This window comes from Heterocephalus glaber, unplaced genomic scaffold (assembly GCF_053883595.1).
Source record: "Heterocephalus glaber isolate CG9 unplaced genomic scaffold, H.glaber_assembly_v1.0 deba00000738, whole genome shotgun sequence".
Taxonomy (NCBI): Eukaryota; Metazoa; Chordata; class Mammalia; order Rodentia; family Bathyergidae; genus Heterocephalus; species Heterocephalus glaber.
Window position 1 is genome coordinate 6,779,640 of NW_028258161.1, and position 17,530 is coordinate 6,797,169.

At 38.7% G+C, this 17,530-nt stretch overlaps 1 pseudogene; it reads left to right on the forward strand.

Moving 5' to 3' along the window:
- Nucleotides 1-17,530, forward strand: part of LOC101720616 (3'-5' RNA nuclease TATDN2-like) — a 61,811-nt pseudogene that overhangs the window by 13,037 nt on the left and 31,244 nt on the right.

Sequence of the window (17,530 nt, forward strand, 5' to 3'; positions counted from 1 at the left end):
GGTGCCGGTGCCTGCCTGGCAAGCACAAGGTCCTGAGTTCGATCCCTGGTACAGAAAAAAAAATAGTTGTCAAGCCTTCCCTAAATCAACAGGAAAAAGCAAACCGGCTGCTTTTAGCAAACAGCAGCTCCTCAGTAAATAGGGCAAATGGACTCAAAAGGACTCCTGATTTTAGTCTCCGTTTTCTGGAATAAACTTTCCTTCCAAAAGCCTACTTCTGACAAATGGGTTATTTATAACATTTTGGTGCTGTGACTCAGATGGTAGGGTACTCTCCTTGAGAGAGTTTTATACCCTACCTAAGGAGCCGCTACACCCACTTGTCAGCATAGGTCTACGGATTTTGCTTCAGCACTCCAGGCAAGCTGCTCAGCTCCATTCCACAGGCTTCAGAGTGGGTAAGGCTGTTTTTCTTTTGAGCCCCTAGCCACCTCAACCTTCTGTTTCCACTCCGGTGCCTTTTAGTGCCTTTTACGGTCTCTGTGACTTTAAGATCTCACTCTCTAGCTTTCTCTCTCTCACTCTCTCATCTCTCCACTGCAGCTTTAAGAGCTGTCCCCAAGCCTGCTGGCAACTGTGCTGCAGCTAAACTACAGCTGCTCTGTGGTTCAGCCCTCCCTTTTCCTTAACGCCTCTCGCTCCCCTCACCCACCAGGACAGAAACAAGTCCATCCAATTTTCTGTGCTGTTCTTAAACCCAGTGCTGGTTGCAGAAATCCCCAGGAAGAGAACTGTCTTTTCCTCTTTTCCCTTTAGTAGTGAGCCCATCTCGGTGATGACCAACTTCCACAGCTGGTCGTGGGCAGAGACGTCTTCCCATTGATTGTTGTTGTCCTGTCACATCAGATGTGACAGAACCTGTCTTCTGTCCTAATGGGGAATTGCTCTTCTTCTACTCCTTCTTCTCTGCTAAAATGTTTAATAAACAATCTGAAAACTCTCCCTCTACACCCTGATCTGAAGCCTAAACATCTGATCCTCTACTGTAACACTGTGTGGCCACAATATAAACTAGATAATGGCTGTCAGTGGCCAAAGAATGGCACTTTTGATTTTTCCACTATACAAGACTTAGATATTGCCAGAGACTAAACAAATGGTCTGAAGTTCCCTATGTTCAGGCATTCTTTACACTGGGTAACATCCCCACTTCGTGCACTTCCTCTGAACCCTGCTTCTCCCCTTTCCACCTAAACCACCTCTACCTGACAAGGACTCCTCCCTTACAACAGATCCAACTGAACTGTGGTTCCCGTGGTCCCCAGCACCTCCTCCCTCTCCAGAGCCTCTGGCTGCAATAGGAGCTACCTCGCCCCTCCTCCCCCAGAGCCTCCCCCTCACACCTTCCTTCTGTGACGACAGAGATGACTCCTCTTCCTCCTCCAGAGCCTCCGACCCTCAGCCACCCATCCCTCCAGGACCTTGCTTCAGAGGTACCAGAATGATCACTGGGGTGGGGAATGCCCTCAGCCTAGGGCTTCTTCCAGGCCGTGTCTTTCATGCGCTGGTCCTCATTGGAGGCTGGATTGCTGGACACTGGAAGCCACCCCTGCTGCTTCTGGGCCAAGATCTCAGGGGCCCCCAACCGGCTCCTTCCCAGACCGTCTTGGCCTGCCCACCGAGGGCTGACGCCAGCTAGAGGCCACCACGGCCTCCTGAACCATTTCAGATGCTGAGTGAGCTCTGGGTATTTCCTATGATAGGACGATAAGCACATCCCATTCCCTCTCAAGCTGCACGTCCTACCTTGCCTTCTTTTCAAGAGCAAACCTGCTTAGCTCCAATTACTGTTGTGAGGATTGACAGGCAAAGCCTCCAGACATTTAAAACGGCCCCAGTTTGGTGTCAATTGGGCCAACACCTTTTCCCACACTCATTTTTAGTTATCCCCACCTGTCCTGTTCCCCTTTTAGGACGAGATATCTTAGCTAAACTGTCAGCTACCCTAACCATCCCAGGGACACATTCAGCGCTTACAGCTGCTCTAATCTCTCCTTCCCCACCTTCCCCTAGGCCCCTATCAGCCCCCCTCACTCAACCCCAGAGTCTGAGCCATTCGCACCTCACCCCTGGCCTCCTCCCAACCTCGTCATCCCTTTTCAGCGGGATCACCTCACACAACACAGCCAGAGGCCTCCAGGTCCTGCCTAGCCGTCACGTGCAGCAGGACCACAGCCTGCAGGAGAAAGCTGCCCACAGCCCGCCGCTGCCTGGACAGTGCAGACCTACACTGTGCTCTGACCCAGCCCTCCCCACTGACAGCGGGGTTGCAGTGGCCTGGAGTGCGTGCAGCCTGAGCCCCAGACCAAGCCCCAAGCTGCCTTGATTACACCACCACCACCACTGCTGTCTCTTTCCCTCTCCCTCCTCCACCCCTTCACAGGCCCGGGCTCCACAGGTGACACCGCTAGATGCGGAAATCCCTCCTGGAAAGACCACGCGCTAAACACCGGACTCCGCAGGCCCCACTCTGCCGCACGCCCCTGTGCCACCTGCTCTGCCTGTGCCTCTAAAGCTCCCTCCCTTCCTCCATCCCGACTGCTGGGACACACCTGCAAGCTGGCTCAGGCAAGGGACAGTTCCCCTGGGAGCCTCCACTGGCTCCAGGGCTAGAGCCACACCTCAGACTGTCAGTCTCCAATCCCCTAGTTCCACAGGGACTCAAATTCCAGATGTGTAAATGCCTTGCATGTCTGTATGTCTGTGTGTGTGTGTGTGTGTGTGTGTGTGTGAGTGATTTACTTCATTTGGTCTGGTTCGATCTGTTCTCAGGGCACTCTGTGTAACATCTCCCCAGATAGAGACACCAGAAAGGAAACTCCTTTCCCACTCACCCTCCTCCTGATCGATAATCAATAAAAAGACCCTAGACACCTCCCTTCCCCCTTCCCGTACCCTTTGGCCCAGTTAGCTCTCCCGTTTCTTTAACAAAGCCCATAGGAGATGCCCGCAGCTTCTCCCAACAGTCCCGCCAAGACTCTGCAGTTAACCCCTCCCGGCCTCCTCCGAATGCTCTCAGGACCACATTCAGGATGGGGACCCGGCCACTCCCAGACAGGTTTCCCTAAAGTTCGTGCCCATGTAGGCTGTCTGAGCCGCCCACTTACCACACTGGAAGTAGCCCATGAGAAGGTCTGCCCACTTTCCCGCCACCCTCCCTTTTCTGTATATAACAACAACAAGATGGATATGTCAGCCTGGCCTAAATCAACAGGAAAAATAAACAGGTGCCTTCAGCAAATACCAGCAGCTTCCTAGTCAGTGAGGCAAATGGACTCAAAAATATGGTTTATAACCCCTTGATGCCCAACAGTCCCATAATTGTATACCTGCCCAACAGACTGCCCTTGGGCAACTAAGTCATACTCCTTCAATATCTATAGAAGTCTAATTCCTTTCCCAGTTAATTGCTAATATGTCTCTCCCGTGGTGTTAGCCCATCCCCTCAGGGATAAAATCTCTCCCAGCTAGCTGCCACTATTTCTCTCTCCCATTGTCAGCCTATCCATACACAGATGTGACAAACTCTCCTGATTTCTAGTTCCTATTAACTGGAATAAACTTTTCTTTTTCTCACAATGAAGAGCCTGGTTTTTGTTGACAAGTGGATTCTTTATAACACTTAAGACTTGGGGAGGGCTGGGGATTTAGCTCAGTGATTATGCTGCCTGCCTCGCAAGTGCAAGGTCCTGAATTTGATCCCTGGTACCAAAAAAAAAGACTTGGGGGCGGGTTTCACTGAGACATTCCAGTTCAATACTTCTCTATAGTCTAGAGAAAATGTTGGGCCTGTTCTGCCTCAGTTTCCTGGTCTGATCTTCCACCGTGAGGAGACAGTCTTAGCTCTTGAGATTCCCCATTCTCACCTTTCCAGCCTGAAACTGAGCAAATTGTCTTCAATAACTCACTGCGACCATGAGAAGGAAAAAACTCCTTTTCTGGTCACATTTCTCATCTTTCCCTGCCACTTTACACTTTCCTTATAGAGACGTGTATAATTAGAGAAAGGAAGGATCTCTAATAAGTTTAAGGGAAAACTCCAATCCACGCCCCCCATCTGGTTTTCATCATTTGTGTGTGTAGGGAAGGAAAATACCTTCATTAAAAGTTGTGGATTTTAAAACCTTTACTGTAAACTTGTAAATTGCTATGTAATAATTTGGAGGGGTTAGATGGCTTAGGCTTTTATATGAACTTTTTCTCTCTGCTAGTGAGTTTAAAAACTCTTAAGATTTTCTCCATGTTGGAGCTTAGCCTTGTCTTGCTGCTGAGGAAGCTTGCCTTAGGTGACTAGGTAAATAACACAGGTCCCTGGAAGGCTTCTTCATGGGCAAAACTCCTCTGAGCCACTTTTTGCTTCTACAGGTGAACTCCTATACAGCATGGAAAGTTCTGCCCTTTAATTTGCCTCAACCTCTCAGAATTAGAAAGCAGTGGTTTAGATCTCTTGATGACTGGTTTTGCTAGCAAAGCTTCATTCTTTAAAACACGATCAGTTAAGGCTGAAATCAGTTGTAACATGTGCTTTGGGAATACCTACAGGGGTAGGAACATGAATTTCCTGGGAAGATAAGATCACGTACTGATGCTGGTAAAAGGGTGGATAGTCCAGTCTGATTTTATCTTCTGGGTCTCTCCCTAGATGGCAGCCACCTGCCTTAGAGTGGAATCACGTTGGGGGACACCTCAAGGGCAAAGGAATCCAGTAGAAATTAAAGGACACCATTCTTTCTCTTGGATTCCTTCTGGGAAACTCAGTGTCAAAGTTTCATGGTCTGCCTGGCCTGTAGAGCCAAAATAGAATACAGAGGGAAGTATTGATTATGATACTATTTCACAAGTAGAATCATACTGAAAGAAAGGAAAAAATGGTCAGAATTTCTTATGTTCAGACCTTCTTTGCATTAAGAAGTAATCCTTGCTTGTGTCCCACATGTAAATGTAGGCCCAGGGGATACTTACTAGACACCTGGCCCATAAGGCATTCACTACCTGAGGCTGAGGCTACTCCTCACCCTTTGGAACCTGAGAATAAGGTTTCCAAGAACACTGCTATTGAGTCTGATGCGTCACCACATACATTTGTTAATTAAACATCCTGTACTTGTTAAAATACGAAGGTATGAAGGATATAATCCCAATTTTAAAACATGATTTAATCAACTTTATACTCTTTTAAGGAATCCATAAAATCAGCAAAAACTACTAAGAAAAATTGAAGAACAGAGAGAAAACATTAACTATTAACCAAAAGTACAAGAAATGAGTTCACTTATCCAGACCCACAGAGTAGACTTAGAGGCTACCCTTATCCCAGCTCCCTCTGTAAACAACTGTTAAGTTTTAAATGCAAATGATTAAACTGCTGGGCCTAACTTCTTAACTACCAGGGCTCCTCCAGTCACACTTAGCATAGTGAATTCCCTACTTAGTTGACTATTTACCCTCCCCACTTGTTTAGAGACCGGCTCAGATGCATGACCTCAGTAACCAGTTTTGTTTCTTACAAATTCAGATCTAATAGTTAATCAGTATTAACTTCTTACTAATGTACATTCAGGGAAAATAAAATATGACAAAAAGTAGCATGCATAAAAATAAACAGCTTATGTATACGTGCTTGAAAATGTATAAGACCAAACTGACTCAGAAAAAGAAATTGATACACCCATAGTGATTTTGAAGGCAATGAAAAGCAATTAGCATAGGTCTATGAATCTCCTTGACAAGTGAAAACACCTGGTGAGCTCCAGATTCATCCAGACCTTTTTCCTAGTGACTTGCTTTGCCAGCAGTGCAAGAAGACTAAGCCCAAGCAAGAAACATTTTTGGGAAGGCTACAGAAACAGAATCTACAGTTCACAGATGCTAGGACATCTACAATGCAAGGTGGAAAGATTAGCAATATGGCAGATGCATAGAAAGTAAACTTCTTCATTTGTTAGTAAAGTCTCCTTGAGACTTTGGCCAAATCCAAAATGTCTAAGTGAAAACTAACCATTCAGATAACATCATAGGTAGTTTGACAGAAAGAATGTGCTGAAAGCCACAGAGCTTAATAAAGAAGATTTAGTGAAGATTCTAGACACTAATGTTGGAGAAATGAGAGCTCAGTTAAAGGAATCATGAACATTAAAAAAGATTGAAGTTGGAGGTTCTACATCTCCTGATTTTAAATACAAACTACTGTAATAAAAATGCTACAGTATTAGTGTAACAATAGATATATAGATCGATAGAATAGAATACAAAGCTCAAGAATAAATCCATGCATCCACAATGAAATAATGTTGAGCAAGAGTACAAAAACATCATAATGAGGAAAGATTAGTCTCTTCAATAAATGGTACTAGGAAAACTATCTATCCACAGGCAAAAAAAATAGGAAAAAATAATATCCTTATCTTGAATCAAAAAATCCGCACTAAATGGATTAAATATTTAAATGTGGGGCTGCAAACACAAAAATTCTAAAAGAAAATGGATGAAAATTTTCCATGACATAGATTTTGGCAAAATTTTTTGGGTATGACAAAGCACAAGCCACAAGAGCAATTTTTTTAAAAGATGGAAATACAGTAAAATACAAGCTTTTGCACAATAAATGAAGCAATCAAGAAAATGAGAAGGCAATCCAAATAATGGATGAAAACATTTTCAAAACATATAACTAAGGGTTAACATCCAAAATATATGACATTCATATTACTCAATAGGAAAACAAACTAAAAAACAGAAAAATGACCCAATTTATAAAGAAAATGTATTTTTATACAATGGAATACTACTCTGACATAAAGAAGGATAAACTTGAGAGATGTGTAGAAAATGGATGCATTGACACCATAATGTTAAGTGAAATAAATCAGACACACAAATTTAAATATTAACATGATTTCTTATATAAGAAACTCAAAATATAAATAAATTAAAGAACACAATAACAGATAACAGGAAACAGGAAGATAGGTATTTTGCAAAAGGGAAGGAGACCAAGAGCTAGAGGGATGGGTGGAAGGGAAAGGGAAGAAGACAGAAACAAAATGCAGTGCTTTATGTATATGCACCAATTCCCTGTGATGAATGTAACTATCATGCACTGCAAATAAATAAGAATAAACAAAATTAAAATGGGCAAAGGCTTGGGTAAACATTTTTCTGAAGAAGATACACAGGGTTAACTGATACATAAAAATGCTTCACATCACCAATCATCAGGAAAATGCAATTCAAAACTATCTATTTGGATGACTATTGTCAAAATATCAAAAGATAATTAGTTATAATGGAAATGAAAAAAAAAAGAGGAAACTGTGTGAACTGTTGATGAGAATATAAAATGGTGTTTCTACTTCAGAAAACAGCATAGAAGTTACTCAAAAAATAAAGATGGAACTACCACATGATAACCAATCATAACTCAGGGTATCAAATCATTATCTCAAAATGATATTTAAATTCCCATTTTCATTGGAACATTATTCACAATATCCATGTATCTGTTGAAGGATGAGTAGATAGAAACACATTTACACATACACACACTCAGATAGAACTCATTTAGCTTTTAGAAAGAAGGATATCATGATGGAACAACATGTATGCACCTGGAAGAAATGATACAAAATGAAATAAGCTAAATACTTCACAGTATCACTTATACTTTGAACCTAAAAAAGTCAAACTCATAAAAACAAAGTGTCAAATGGTGTTTAAGAGAAAGAGGAAGTTGTGTGTAAAGGAGTAGGGGTTTTGGTCAGAGGGCACAAGCTTGTGAATCATGGATATAGTTAATAATACTGCATTGTATACTTGAAATATGCTAAGGAAATAGATCTAAAATACTCCCACCACAAACATAAGCAAAAATAAATATATGAGGAAATGAATACAATAACTAGTTTGTGGTAATCATTTTACAATATATATTTATATTAAAACCTCACATTACACACCTTATCTATATACTATTTTTGTTTACCATTTATATCTCCTTAAAGCCAACAAAAGATAATACCCATGGTTTTCTAGAGAAATTTTCAAAGCATTATTAAAAACTAAAATGAAAACACAGATTTCTGTTGAATAAGTAAATGTTATAGTTCATACACGTAAAGATATAACATTAAGATAATAATTATTTAAAAACTAACCTAGGTATTCAATGCAATTTCAATTAAATTCTGTGAAGAATTGGATTTTTTATGGAATCAAAAGAGGATGGGAAGATTTCCTTATCATATGTTAAGATTTGTAATAAAGTTATAGAAACAAACACTACAATACTACACTTACAGAAATAGACAAATGAATATGGCAACACATAAGTGAACTAAACAATTATTTAACATTTTGCTATATAACTGAATCTTTATTAACCAACAGAACAGATGATGGATAATAGACTATTAGACACCAAAATAAAACAAACAACTATAACATTTAAGTGCCATTTATAAGAAAATAATATAACCTTATTAAAATGATTAACTTGTCTTCTGTATAAGCATGAACAGATATAGTGATAAGTACAAACAGAATAATGCCATCAGGTGTATAAATAAAAATATCAATATACAAAATATATGTTAAAATAAGAAAGCATGTACAAAGTATTGAGGAATTAGCCCATGAACATGAATAATCAATTTGCAATAGAGAATAATTAAGTGCTTAATAAACATAAGCAAAATTTTCGTCTTACTAGTCATTTGTAAAAGCATATTTAATAGCATTGAATTATATATCATACATATAAGGTTGGCTAATACTAAATTTTAAGGACATGAGAGTCGCGCAGAAGACGCCGAATCACCCCGCTGCAGACAGGCAGGTCTGCCCACGCCCTACCGAGGTCCTGAGTCACACAGAACATGCCGAATCAGCCTGCTGCAGACAGGCAGGTCTGTGCACGCCCTACTGAGATCCTGAGTCATGCAGAAGATGCCAGATCACCCCGCTGCAGACAGGCAGGTCTGCCCACTCCCTACCGAGTCCCCAGTCCCATGGGAGAATCACTCCGAATCACCCTGCTACAGACAGGCAGCCACCTGGTTCCACACTACAAAGACGCAGAGGACACCAGACCACCAGACCAAGGTACTGAGTCCCGCTGCTCCCAGCCCAGAGGTAGGGGCTTCTGAGTCACCATCCCACTGCTCCTGGTCCAGAGGAAGGGGCTTCCCGGTCACCATCCCTCCCGCTGCTCCCAGCCCAGAGGAAAGGGCTTTTGGGCCACCTTCTGTCCCACTGCTCCTGGCCCAGAGGAAGGGGCTTCCAGGCCACCATCCCTCCCACCGCTCCTGGCCCAGAGGTAGGGGCTTCTGAGCCGCCATCCCACTGCTCCTGGTCCAGAGTAAGGGGCTTCCCGGCCACCATCCCTCCCACTGCTCCCAGCCCACAGGAAAGGGCTTTTGGGTCACCATCCCTACCGCTGCTCCCGGCCCCTGTCCCACTTCTCCCAGCTCACAGGAGGTAATCCGTGGAGGCACTAACAGCCCCCCGCCCCAGTCGAAATGAGAAAACACCTAAATAAGTCTCAAAACCAGACTTTCAGATCACCTACAGCAACCCCAAAGGGAAATGAGATGGAACACTCTGATACTCAACCACCTGGACCCACTGAACTGGCAACAAAAGGGGATCTGGAAAAAATGAAATCAGAAATAATTTCTCAGATAACAGGAGAAATTGTGCCCCTAGTGCAAGACATGATTAATAAATCTAGAGAGGAGCTCAGGAACACGATGGAATTCCAACATGAGAAACAAATGGAATCCATAAAACAGATGCAAATAGATTTCCAGGACATGAAAAACTCCATTGAAAGTCTACACAGCAGAATGAGCCAATGTGAGGACAGAATTTCAGATATAGAAGGTAAGATTGCAATTAGTGACCAGGAAAAGAAAAATTGCTTCAAAATTATAAGGGAACATGAGAAATCAATCCAGCAGCTGCTAGATGATGCAAAGAAGTATAACATAAGACTGACTGGAGTCAATGAAGAAACAGGAGAGAGTGCAGATGACATAAAAAAATCTCTTCACAGAAATAATGGCAGAAAACTTCCCAACCAAGGGGAAAAGAATTTGACATATAGATAAGTGAGGCATATGGGACTCCAACTAGCCTTGATCAAAAAAAATCTACACATAGGCATATAACAGTTAAGATTACAGAAATCCAACAGGAGAACAAAATTCTACAAGCAGTGAGAGAAAAGAAACAAATCACATACAAAGGAAAGCCCATCAGAATCACAGCAGACTTCTCAACACAAACCAGCAAGGCAAGAAGAGCTTGGAGTGATGTAGTTCAAGCCCTCAAGGAAAACATCCTACAACCCAGATTGATGTACCCTGCAAAACTATCTTTCAAAATGGATGGAGAAATAAGATACTTTCATGACAAAGAGCACCTTAGGAACTTCATGAATACCAAACCAGCACTCCAAAGAATTATACACAGTATCCTAGGAACAGACATTGAGGATCCACAACCCCAGGAAGCAAAGCAGAATGAACCCATCTGGCATGACAAGAAATTAAATGTAAAGGGGGAGAACCCAACAAAAACAAAAACTCATGGCAATTACAAGTCAATATGTTTCAGTTATAAGCATCAATGTTAATGGTCTCAACTCACCAATCAAAAGAAATAGACTGGCAGAATGGATCAAGAAGCAAAATCCAACAATATGCTGCACACAAGAAACACACTTCATTCAAAAGGAAACTCATAGACTGAAAGTTAAAGGGTGGAAAACAATTCTCTATGCAACAGGAACCTGAAAAAAAGCAGGAGTAGCTATCCTCTTTGCAGATCAAGTAGATTTCAAACCAACACTGATTAAGAGAGACGAAGAAGGACACTACATCCTTGTAAAGGGAACAATCCAAGAGGAAGAGATGACAATCATAAATATCTATGCACCAAACACTAGTGCACCCAACTATATAAAACAAATACTAATGGACATGAAAAGTCACACATGCACTAATACAATTGTACTGGGGGACCTCAACACCCCACTGTCACAAATAGATAGATCAACTAGACAAAAAATAAGGAATGAAATATTAGAACTCTATCAAACTCTTGAACAAATGAACTTAACAGATGTTTACAGAGTCTTCCACCCTACAAAATCAGAATACACATTCTTCTCAGCTGCACATGGGTCATTCTCAAAAGTAGACCACATACTCACACATAGAACATGTTTAAGTAAGTGTAAAGGAATTGAAGTTATCCCTGTATATTATCAGACCATAGTGTGAAGAAATTGGAGATCAACAGCAAAAGAAACTGCAAAAACTTCATAAACACGTGGAAATTGAACAACACACTTCTGAATAACCAATGGATCACAGATGAAATTAAAGAAGAAATCAGACAGTTCCTTCAATTAAATGACAATGACAATACAACATATCGGAATCTATGGGACACAATGAAAGCAGTCTTACGAGGGAAATTCATAGCAGTGAATACACATATTAGGAAAACAGAATGAGCCCAATTAAACAACCTGATGCTGAACCTCAAGCTTCTAGAAAAAGAAGAGCAAGACAACCCCAAAGCTCGTACAAGGGAGGAAATTATAAAGATCAGAGAAGAAATCAATGCAATGGAGACTAAGAGAATGATACAAAAAAATCAATGAAGCCAAGAGTTGGTTCTTTGAAAGAATCAACAAAATTGACAAACCTTTAGCCAACCTTGTCAGAAAAAGGAAAGAAAAGGCCCAAATCCATGCAATTAGGAATGAAAAGGGTGAAATTACAACAGACCCAGCAGAAATCCAGAGGATCATCAATACCTACTTCCAGAACCTATACACCAATAAAATGGACAACACAGAAGAAATGGACAGATTCCTAGATACATATGAAATACCAAAGTTGAACAAAGAAGACTTAAAAATTCTGAACAACCCAATATCAACCAATGATATTGAAAATGTAATTAAAAACTTATCAACTAAGAAAAGCCCAGCCCCTGATGGCTTCACTGCTGAATTCTACAAGACATTTAGAGAGGAACTGCTACCACTACTGTTTAAACTCTTCAGTGAAATTGAAAGGGAAGCAATACTCCCAATTTCATTCCTGGAAGCAAGCATCATCTTGATCCCCAAAGCAGAGAAAGACCCAACCGAAAAAGAGAACTATAGGCCAATCTCACTAATGAACATAGATGCAAAAATCCTTAATAAGATAATGGCAAACAGAATGCAGAAGATCATCAAGAAGATCATACACCCTGATCAAGTGGGATTCATCCCAGGGATGCAGGGATGGTTCAATATACGAAAATCAATCAATGTAATACACTATATCAATAGAGCCAAGGACAAAAACCATATGATTATCTCCATAGACACAGAAAAAGCATTTCACAAAATCCAACATGCATTTATGATAAAAACCCTACAAAAAATTGGAATAGATGGTCTCCACCTCAAACTGATAGAAGCCATCTATGAAAAACCAACAGCCAATATCATACTAAATGGTCAAAAACTGAAATCCTTCACACTAAAATCAGGAACAAGACAAGGATGTCCACTATCACCACTCTTGTTCAATATAGTTCTGGAAACATTAGCCACAGCAATTAGACAAGAGAAAGAAATAAAAGGAATAAAGATAGGAAATGAAGAAGTCAAATTGTCATTATTTGCAGATGACATGATACTCTATATAGAAGATCCCAAGAACTCTATCAAAAGTCTCCTAGACTTAATAACCAAATTCAATAAAGTAGCTGGATACAAGGTCAAAACACAAAAATCAATAGCTTTCCTCTACACCAATGACAGACTCACTGAGAGAGAAATAGGGCAAACAATTCCTTTCACAATAGCATCCAAAAAACTGAAATACCTAGAAATCATCCTAATGAAAGAAATTAAAGACCTCTTCTCTGAAAACTATGGCACTCTGAAAAGAGAGATTGAAGATGATATTAGAAAATGGACAGACATCCCCTGCTCCTGGGTAGGAAGGATTAATATAGTGAAAATGGCCATACTTCCAAAACTGCTATATAGATTTAATGCAATTCCAATTGAGATCCCTGCAGCATACTTCATAGGCCTTAAGAAAACAATCCAAAAATTCATTTGGAACAAGAAGAGACCCAGAATAGCAAAAGCAATTCTAGGTAACAGAGACATGGCAGGGGGTATCACAATCCCCAACCTGAAACTCTACTACAAAGCTACTGTGATAAAAACAGCATGGTACTGGCAAAGAAACAGACTTGAGGACCAGTGGAACAGATTAGATGCATTATGTAAAGGTACAATTCCCAATGAGAAATGTAATTGTGTTGTATACCTACAGTGTACCAATAAAAGAATTTAATATAAAAAATAATAATAATAATAATTCTCAGCAAAAAAATTTTAATGACATTAAATAGTAATAAAAATGTGAAAATAAAAATTTTCATTCACTTGGATAATAATTCTGATAATAGCTAATAAAGTTGGAAGTGACATATTTCAAGTAGAGGAGAACTGGAGATTTATCCACAAGGTAATGAATCTAGATATCAAATATATAAGACTTAGAGAGAAAATAGTAAAGTACTTTATAGATTTTTTTAAGGCTAGATATATATTGCATGGATAATTATTCCTCTACCAGATATTTTCAGTATTTATTCCTTCAACTACATGGATACTTAGAGAAGGATATTAATGAATTTTTATAACTTTGATCATATGACTTCACCTGTTAGAAAACAAAGGTGAAATCATTGTATCAGATGTCCTTCCCAAGTCCAGCATATGCTGTACATTATAGTCCATAGAGAGGAGTACATGGACATAAGATTTTTATGCATTAAAGAAGTGAAGATTGAATTAGAGGCAAAATGATGTTCTATGAATTATTTTGCTGAAGGAATTTTCTACTTGTGTATATCTCATCTTTATTGGTCCTGGAAAACTGGTCAGAATACATAGCAGGCAAAGAGTATGGAATTGATAACCAAAAATCATGACCTCCTCCAAGCTTAATTAGTCCAGATACGGTTGATTTGTTGACATATTAGATTTCAATATGTACAATGCAAACAAAGAGTACAAATTTCAAAGAGTACAATGTAAACAGATGAAGATTAACTAAAATTCATTCATACATTATTCTAAAGAGATATCTGCTCAAGGTTTCTTAGGCAGGTAGTTGAATGGTAGTAATCATCAGAGACATGGCATCCTGATTTTCAACCCCATATTTATTCTAGAAATAATCTAGACGGAAATCAGTGAGTACTATAGAATAAAATGAGCTATTTGGACTTACCTTAGTTGTGTATCTCTGTTCTTGAGCTATGTATTTGAACTTGGGAATATAGATTTAAGTAGAAGGCATAGCAGAGAGGTTTGTGGACATACAATCCCTGTTGAGATATGCTGACCAAAATATACTAGTATACTGGTACATAATATGTAATTTCAGTTAAAATGGGATTTCTGAAAAATCTGCACTTAAATGAAGCTAAAAATATCTTCTAATATTTTTATCACATGGATTTCTACCTGCCATTTCCATTAAACAATATTACTGGCTGAAAATATGGTAAACCATAAACAGAATGAAAAGATAAGTTGCTACAATATAGAAAATTTCCAACATGTATGTCTAATAAAGGACTTGTATAAAAATAAAACAGAAATCATAAATCTAAATATCACACATTTCATAGTGTCATCCTGCTTTTTCAAGTTATTCTCCTCCCATTATCTAATCAAAACATTGTATTTGTAATGTTCCTTCTACCCTGCCATCAAGACACAACTTATTTTTTTGTTTCTGATAACACTTACTGAACAATTTGATTTAGACATTCATCTAGTTTGCTCTCATAGGACCATGTGCATTTCTTTATAATGATGATTATCTCATTGTGAAACGAATAATTATTTCCATCTCTCTTCTTAGCAGAGAGTTGATTGAAATTCCTATTATCCGATGGTATTTTATAGAGAGAGAGTAAAAATATTGTTTTTTGTTTGTTTTTTGTAAAAATATTGTTCATGAATATATGAAAAACAAGGTAAAATCTTGTGTGGACAATAGAATGAGTGACCAATAAATGGAATTGCACAAATAGTGGAAAATTAGACGGTGTATTATCTAAATTTAAAAGGTAATGTAGGATTAGTTGTAGTCTCAAAGTCATAAAGATTGAATAATAAACTTAAATATTTTTATATCAAATAAATTTGATATTATTTTACATCAAGTTATATATATGTTATATTAAATGATTCAATATGAAGACTTATTTAATCAAAATATGTGAAAGTGGGCCCAGAAATTAGGATCTTCCAGATCAAATCAACCACTGACAAGATTGCTCTTATCTATAATGAGACTATCTAGATGGTAAGTGAACAAGAGAACATTTACCCAAATCAATAAAAAATAACATATGGATTTGTTTACAACAAAAAGAACAACAGTTACTGGTAGTATTGTCTCTAGAATTATCTTCAACAATCTTACCCTGGTGTTTTCTAATCCAAACCTATGTGAACATTTCAGTTAAATAGATTTATGCGGTCCTATGTAATTTGTGCCTATATGGATTAAACATATATATCTGACAGTAGTTATGGAACCACTTCAATCTATCAAAAGAATTTTTTTCTTCCCTTAGAGGAATTGTGGCTTTCTGTGGCTATTGTTTCCAAAGATGAATTACCTAAACAACATTGTTATCTTTAAGCATATCTTGCTTTGAGCATTTGTGTAGACAGGGAGAATTTAAATCTCATCCTAAATTTGATTATTTATATTGCCCTTCCAAACACTGTATGGAACTCACATCCTTATTTATATTCATCTTTCTGTACAGCAAATTCCATTATAGCTCTGGTTTTCTCTACTTCCATATGCCATAAAGCAATCGGGGCACCTCATATTCAGAGATATGTAAATACCTTTTGTGAATGACTGGTCACATATTTAATAGAATTTACCTGAATGCTCTGCACAGTTCCCTATAGAAAATGGTCATGCTCTATCAATTGCCTGGAAGTACATCGAACTGTCATGCACTGCTGCACATTTCTTCATAAAATTCATTAATTCTCTCTGAGGAATCTGGATTTGAGTTTGCATATATTTCAGCAATAATTGTCTGGGTAGTAGCATTATGCAAAGAGTTAAACAGTTTCTGAATCAATCAACACCTCGATTACTGCTCTTGTTTATTGATTTCTAGCCATTTATTTTCCTATTAATTCAGAACAAAAATATAAAAAGATAACAATTATTATGAAATGTTCACAGAACAGATTTATGCTCATATCAATGATTTATAGAAGTAAAATACATTTGATCAATGTAACTCCCTCTTTTAAAAAAATTTTTTAATATCTCACATATAGCAAGTAAGTACATCACACAAAATTAGAAATGACATTATTTTATACCCTACCATGAAATGCATAAACCAACATAATAAAAAGACCACATATTTCTGTGCCTTTCATTTTGGTGCAGGTAAGATAGGTGGGAAAATGTCTTGGAGAGTCTGTGTAACATCTAAAATTCCAGTATTAACTAGATATATATAAAAATATATAGAAATCTAAGGACTGATTAAGTGTTTCATTACTCAAGTTATACAAGACTTCTATATGTCACAGAAATGCAAGTATAAATCCTAAGTATAAAGTACACATGTACAAATATTTCTCAAAGCAATCATTTCTAAATTCCTTCAACTCATGACAATGTGAGTTCGGTTAACCCAGAACACATTGGCAGGGATATCCAAAGAGGAGACTAAATCTGGAGTCCAGGAAAGGATCCTCCAAAATGAACATTTCTCCATGGTCAAAGACCATTGTTTAAAAGCTGGGTTAAATACTAATCATTTTCCTAAGCAAGGTCTATAACAGTTTAATATGTTAATATTTATTGGGAGGAACTTAATATGAAGAAAGGCACAAAAGAAGCACAATTTCTATTCTTTAGAAAAGGCCTTTAAATGATGCAAGAAGAACAACATAGGATTGATCAGAGTAAGTGAAGAAACAGAAGAGAGTGCAGACTACATTAAAAAAAAAAACTGTTCACAGAAGTGATGTCAGAAAACTTCCCAAGGAGGGGAAAAGAATTTGACATATAGATAAGTGAGGCATATGGGACTCCAACTAGCCTTGATCAAAAAAAATCTACACATAGGCATATAACAGTTAAGATTACAGAAATCCAACAGGAGAACAAAATTCTACAAGCAGTGAGAGAAAAGAAACAAATCACATACAAAGGAAAGCCCATCAGAATCACAGCAGACTTCTCAACACAAACCAGCAAGGCAAGAAGAGCTTGGAGTGATGTAGTTCAAGCCCTCAAGGAAAACATCCTACAACCCAGATTGATGTACCCTGCAAAACTATCTTTCAAAATTGATGGAGAAATAAGATACTTTCATGACAAAGAGCACCTCAGGAACTTCATGAATACCAAACCAGCACTCAAAAAATCTTTAGACAATATCC